Source organism: Artemia sp. Qi Xiang Cuo, chromosome 17 (genome assembly GCF_049724085.1).
Source record: "Artemia sp. Qi Xiang Cuo chromosome 17, ASM4972408v1, whole genome shotgun sequence".
Lineage (NCBI taxonomy): Eukaryota > Metazoa > Arthropoda > Branchiopoda > Anostraca > Artemiidae > Artemia > Artemia sp. Qi Xiang Cuo.
The window spans coordinates 35,170,195-35,177,054 of record NC_142810.1 but is presented as its reverse complement, the minus strand read 5'-3'; positions in this window follow the sequence as shown (position 1 = coordinate 35,177,054).

The window sequence follows — 6,860 nt, the reverse complement described above, 5'->3', positions numbered from 1 at the left end:
TCCAACAAAATAAATCCTTCTTTACTGTTTATCTTATTGATCCTTAATTATAAATGCAAGTCCACCCCGCATTATAGAATTCCTTGATTTTGAAACCAACTTGTACCCTGGAAAAGTATATGATGGGAGAAAGCTATCCTCTGTAAGAAAAGATTCGCATATACCCAACATAACAATTTTACCACAACATGAAGTAATACGGTTCAACACTTCAGAAAAATTCAACGTGATGTGACAGTTCCCCTAACCAATACATAAATCCATATTTGTCACATCGATTACATTACTATTCATAATATCAACATATCTACTATGCCTAATCGGCCTAACGTTAACTTCAGCTGGATCATTTGCCAGGCGAGATAACAATACGTCATCAATACGAAATGGATTATTTTCAAGTGACTATAAATACGAAAGGTTAATACATGGAGCGACTACCATTATTTAACTTCACAGACAACAAATGATTATGTGTCCCTGGTTGACGGAGGACAAAACCTCTGAATGGAAAACTAATGCTAAACTGCAAAAATAAATGAAAAACCAATGATACGTAACTAAAATTTCTACAAGCAGGGATAAACTTATGAAGATATGCTAACTAATAATATATGCAAAAAATGACACGCGCATCAGAAGATTTCTTCTAGCGACCAGAGCCTCCGGGGTGAAGAATCGCTAGTTTCACGAACGAAAATTTGACCTTGATTGGACCATACACACTTGTTCCCAAATTTATCTCTAGCCGCATTTAAAATATCACGCTTCTTGCGCGTAAGGTTTTAACACAAAAAGATCCCGCTTTTTGCAAGTTTAGGCTTAGCTTTGAAGATAGAATTTGCAATCTCTTTGTTACGGAGCTTCACTATAACTGGCACTACTCTGTCAGGTCTACTTGCCGGGTTGTTATTCAGGCTCAGTCTATGTACACTAATAAAATCACAATCGGCAATATTTACAAGGCCAATTTTTTGCGGATCACACTCCGCATGGTACTGTTTATTTCGACCGTAGTGGGCTGCTTGACACCATGAAATAGAAGCGAGTCCAGTTTCCTCTCTCGTTCGAAATCGTCCAGTTTATTTTCTAAACTATGAACTTTTTCTTCAAGTAAACCAATCTGATGCTAGATTCCTTTGAAGGATTTTTCCAGAAGCAAAAATTTGGGAGTGTATTCCACAGTGATTGCATCACAGATGCAATGAAAATAGAAAGACGCGCCTTTGCAATAGTTGGAAAGAGCAAGGGCGCAATTTAAGCATTTTGATGTGGGGGACAGTAGGGGGAGGGGGGACATTGCTTATAGCCTGGAATTGAAATACCTCTTTTACTCTGTTCATTTAGCCATTCAACCTTGAGATAATACACAAATTAGGGAATCAAATCTGAAGGCTATCAATATAGGCTGATTAAGCTATCCCTTTGCAAATAAATTAGTAGCTGTAATTGAAAGGCCATGTTACCTCTCATAACCGGTAATGTGTTAACAATGGACTATTGACTCCTTTACTTTCAATCCAATTTTTGACTTTAAAAAAAAAATGGGTGACATATGCACTATGAAAATAAGTGTATATTTTCTTTATAGGTTAGAACGGATTCATCACTACCCTCTCCCCACCTGAAGAAACAAGTCGTGAATTATATGATCGCATTGACGAAACGGTTCCAATTGAAGCCCCAATGCAATTCCGTGACGCCATTGAAACACCACCACGTATCAGTGAACGGTACGGTAAATTTTTTACGGTAGTGTTGTGGTAGTCATAATTTAGATGGTACACCTGCTAAAATTATTAGCGACATGGAATGGGCAGATAATTTATAAGGAGAATATTTCAGTGTTGATAATAATTCTTTAGATGTAGTCGCTAGTACATTTGAACAATTCAATGAAATTAGCTCAGAACAAGATTTTCTAAAGAATGATCTACCTTGGCTGAGCCCTAATACCATACATATTTTAGATAATTTTAGTCGCGATTGAAATGAGAACCCTTCCCCCTCAGATTTAATGAATTTAATTGTAAAAGAAAATGAATGCGCTTGGATTGACTCGCATAGTCACAACACATTAGAGGATATATTCAGCGAACTGGGAGATTTCAATCCACAAACCAGCCCAATTGTTGAACAATGCGCAGGTGGGGAAGTAGGTAGTGATAATATACAATTCTCACCGCCACCGGAATTTCAGCAAACAAATTCAATTTTGAATAGAATAGACGTTTTTGCTGTAACCTTTGGCGATCCGTTTAATACACTGTTGGCTGGGAATATAATAAGCGACCCTATAAATATCATCCATGCATATGCGGAGAAAATTCGTGCACTTCTTGAACACCGAATTCAACTTTGAGGACGGTGAAACAGCATTAAGGCCTCAATTGTTTTAAAAATATTCTATTTAAATAAAAGTCACGGTGAAGTATATGACCATTATGTGCACACTGAAATTCTGGTACTGTACCCTCATTTGGTGAATGATGAGAATGTTATGCATTGGGTCGACAATGCTGTTTCACATAAGGACAATTATAATGAGAATGGTAGTTTTTTTATTTGTTGAAAACTTAAGTGTAAATATATGTAAATTTAAAAAAGATTTTATTTTAAGAGGGAGACATTGGGAGAGGCCTGTTGAATTAAAATATAATGTTGATTTAGAAGGATGTCAGAGTGTCCAACAAATCTGATTTTAAACAGGCCAAAATTGTTTCATGTACGTATTTCTCATATCGGCTTTCCGACCTCTACAAAATAAAGCTACAAAGAGAAATTTGGATCAGTGGGTCTACATGGGAATAAAGGGTCTGATTTTCCCCGAGAATATTTCTCTTGCTTAACCGACAAATTTCTTACAATAATCAGAGAACAAGATAGTTTCAAACTGGCAAAGGTTCATTTAATAACTAATGCCAAATTGCAAAAGTACGCAATAGAATTTGCATAGCATATGCGTTCTCAAAAAAAGGGGATAATATTCCCAGTATTGGCCCCATCGATTGAATCTGTGAAACACTGGGTTTGGCTGTTGTACACACCACCTAGTGAACCAAATTCAATCGGTAATTCCAACCCAATAACGGATATTAGTAGAGTTCTAGGGCGAAGAGAAAAAATAAATGGGGTACGATACTGCTGCCAAATGTGTTTGTCTAGATTTTGTACTGAATTAAAGCTACAAAATCACATGAAACACTGCAAAAGACACGAATATCAATCGGTGGAGACTGTGGCTGACGCCTGGACAGTCTTATTATTTAGAAATTTCCAGAATACACTTATGCAAAGTGATAAAATAATTTTGGATTGTGAGGCCAAGCTCACAGATGTGAACGACCTACAATATCCCAATCGTATCAAAGAAAATCAAGCTTTTGCAGTTTCTTATACCCATGCGCAGAGAGATAGCAGTAACACTATGCGTCTCTTAGAAATAGTTGAGATATTGGACCTGAAAGATTGCATGATCAAAGCATTGACGAAATTAATTATCACTGCGAATGGTGCAAATTCCCGTTTGAGACACACACACTACCTAATGATACCTATCAGCACAGGATCGTCTGGCTATTAAAAATAAGAAAATATGTTGGGTATGAAAGGGGAAATTTGTGGAGGGCACTAAGGGGAAAGGGAGTAGGGGAAAAACACTAAGGGGGAAGGGGAAAGTCTGCAACCAAGATCATTTATGGCAAGTAATATCATCAGGGGTTAGAAATTTTCGTGGAGTAGCACATCAATCTTGTAATGTGAATGTGAGCCAACAGTTCTTTATACCAGTTTTCATTCACAATTCAATTTAGGATTTGAAATTTATTTTCCAGACTTTGGCACGTATGCACAGGGAGGGGGATTGCAAATAACCCATGGGTAAATAACTCATTTACCTACAATATTATACCCAAATCTGCTGAGAAGTTGCTGCTTTTAGAGTTCAAATGGCAAACAGTGGATAATGGGCGTACGTGTTGGAATAAAACCGTTATTTAGATTCTTATAGTTTTTTCGCCGAGGCTCTCAGCCAACTAATTCAAGTGCAGAAAAGTGAAAATTTTGATAGTTTCCCTCTGCTTAAACAGCACTTTCCAGACAATGAAATATATGACTTACTGACTTGTAAAGGCGTATATGCATATGGCTATTACAACTCTGGCTTAAGTTTAAGTGAGGAGAAACTCCCCCCCATTAAAGCATTCTATAATTCACTTACCGGTCGTGAATGTACTGCCGATAATTATGAATTTGCCAAAAGGGTATGGACTAAGGGGGCTGTAAAAATTATTGGGATTATTATAGGTTTTTCTTTGCAAATGAGGTGATCACTTTTTTAGACATCGTCTACATGAACGAACATCGGTTTACTTTGGAATTCGGGCTAGACATTGGCTATTATTTTCCAACGCCACTCCTCGTGATGGACTTAATTCTAAGAATCAGTAGGGAGGAATTAGGATTAATCACCGATGTGGATCAACACTTATTTGTTGAAAGATCTATGAGGGGGGATATGTTTTTCATGGGTATCGCGTGTTAAAAACTTTTCGAAGTGGACAGAATTATGATGTCTGTATAAATATCATTGTTTTTTTTCTGGACAGGGACTCAGTATATCCGTTAGCAATGCATCACTAAAGTTCACCTTACGGCAACTACAAATTGTTTTGAAATCCACGTGCCCTAGATTTCCCCAACATTCATACTGTCGAGGAAAATGGTCCCAATTGAAGGTTATTTGAAATTGACGGTCACATACCAATAGAGCTCCAAGACTCTGTAAAAGATTTTGTTTCTCCATGTGTACATAGACTGGTGACCAGGGACTCCTTAACTCCACACAGTCAGTCTTTGGTTGAGGATATGGCCATACATTCGACCCCCTCTGAGCAGAAACTAATTGCATATTTGGACCCGAAAAAGAATATTGTTGTTCACCATGTGCTATTGCGATGGATGGTGACCAATGGTTTCAGGGTTACAAAGATACACAGAGCTCTGCAATTTGATCAGAAACCCTACTTGAAAACGTTTATTGACACGTTTGTCAGTAAACGTTCACAGGCAAAAAGTAAATGTCAAAAAGAAATGCATAAACTTATATTAAATTCAGCTTTTGGAAAAATGTGTGGAAGCGTACAAAACAGATCTCGTTGTGACGTTGTAGCCTGGTCCAGAGGATGTGCACGAATCGTCGCCGATCTCAATTTCACAACACTCACGGTCATAGACCCGAATATGGTTCTCCTACGCAGAAAAAAGAGAAACGCTGTTCTGAATGAGAATATTGCGGGAGGATGTTCAGTACTTGAAATTTTCAAAAAACACATTTTGTCATTCTTTTACATTGTGTGTAAGGTACAATGGCCAAGGGAGGGGGAGGTTCAAGTGTACTATGGAGACACAGATTCTCTATTGTTCAAAGTTAAAACCGATAATCTATTGAAAGATTTGGAAAATGGTCTATACATCAGCTCGCGGATGGATTACACGAATTGGAATAAGAGCATCTACCTCGAGTTGTTAAAACGCCAGGCCCCCAATCAAATATTAATGTTAAAATCTGAGACGGGGAGCGATTTAATATCCAATGCGGTGTTCCCCAGTCCAAAAGTATACTGTGTGGAAACACACGATAAGCATGTAAAACAAGCGTGCAGAGGGGTGCCTACACACGTTGTACAAAGTAATGTCGATATGAGAGTCCACAGAAAATGTATAGAAAGTAGTTTAGGGCCATGAGTATAAGTAATGGCAATTCGCTCATTACAATTTAAGAGTTATACTGTTAGAGTGGGAAAAAATGCCATGTCATGCATATCCGACGAGGTCTATGTACTCGAGGATGGTATGAAAGTACTCCCCCATGGTCACTACCGTATTTCACATCGAGTTGAATGTATGGACTATCGAAAACAACTCGGTCTGGATAAATCAACTTAATTTAAAAAAAAAATAGTACTTTGGTGGGCGGGAGGGGGACAGCAATTTCCCATATAATCTACATTCCATTTTCATTGCCATCATTTTCGTCATCATTTAACTTTTGCTGCTGCTGCTATTGTAGACAGAGTTTTGTTTCCCGCCGAAGCGGGCTGCGCTTTTCGGCCCCAGGGGGGTGAGGGGGGGTCCCAGCCCCAGCCGGCCTTTTCCGCCACAGCGGGCCGCGCTTTCCGGCCCCTGGGGGTGGGGGTCCAGACCGGTCCCAGCCTCCGGCCCCGGGGGTGGGGGTCCCGGTCCTGGGGGGTGATTCTCATCTTTTAATTTTGTAAATAGTGTTTTAATAGTGTTGTAAATAGTCTACAAATGTGTTCAACTGTGCTGCTGTTCTTGCTATTACTGTATGCATTATTTAAAATACATAAAAATACATTATTTTACATTCTTGTTGTTCTGTTGTGGTTGTTTTTATTGTTGTTGTTGTTGTACAAAAGTGTTTTTAATAAAAGAAAAAATATGTTTTTGTTGCTTTTGTGGCAATTTAATAACGTACAAGAAATATGCTGCGGCTCTAGGGGAAAATTATTATTATCATATTTGTTCATCAAAAAAGTATGGTTTACAGTTCGTTGTAGTCCATTTGCTGTCAGCAGCAGTATGTATCAATTTAAAACACCATTCAGATTGTTTCTCTATGGCCCGTCAATGTCGGGGAAAACGACACTTTTAGCTAAAATAATTAAAAATTGTAACAAACTGTTTTTGGAAAAACCAAAAAAAATTTACTATTGCTATAGTGTTTGGCAAAAGTCTTATGACCAAATAAAAGCTATTGCCACTGCTACATCCATGCCAATACAATTCATACGGGGACTTGACATTTTCAATAGTAATGAGCCAAACTCATGGCTGATTAT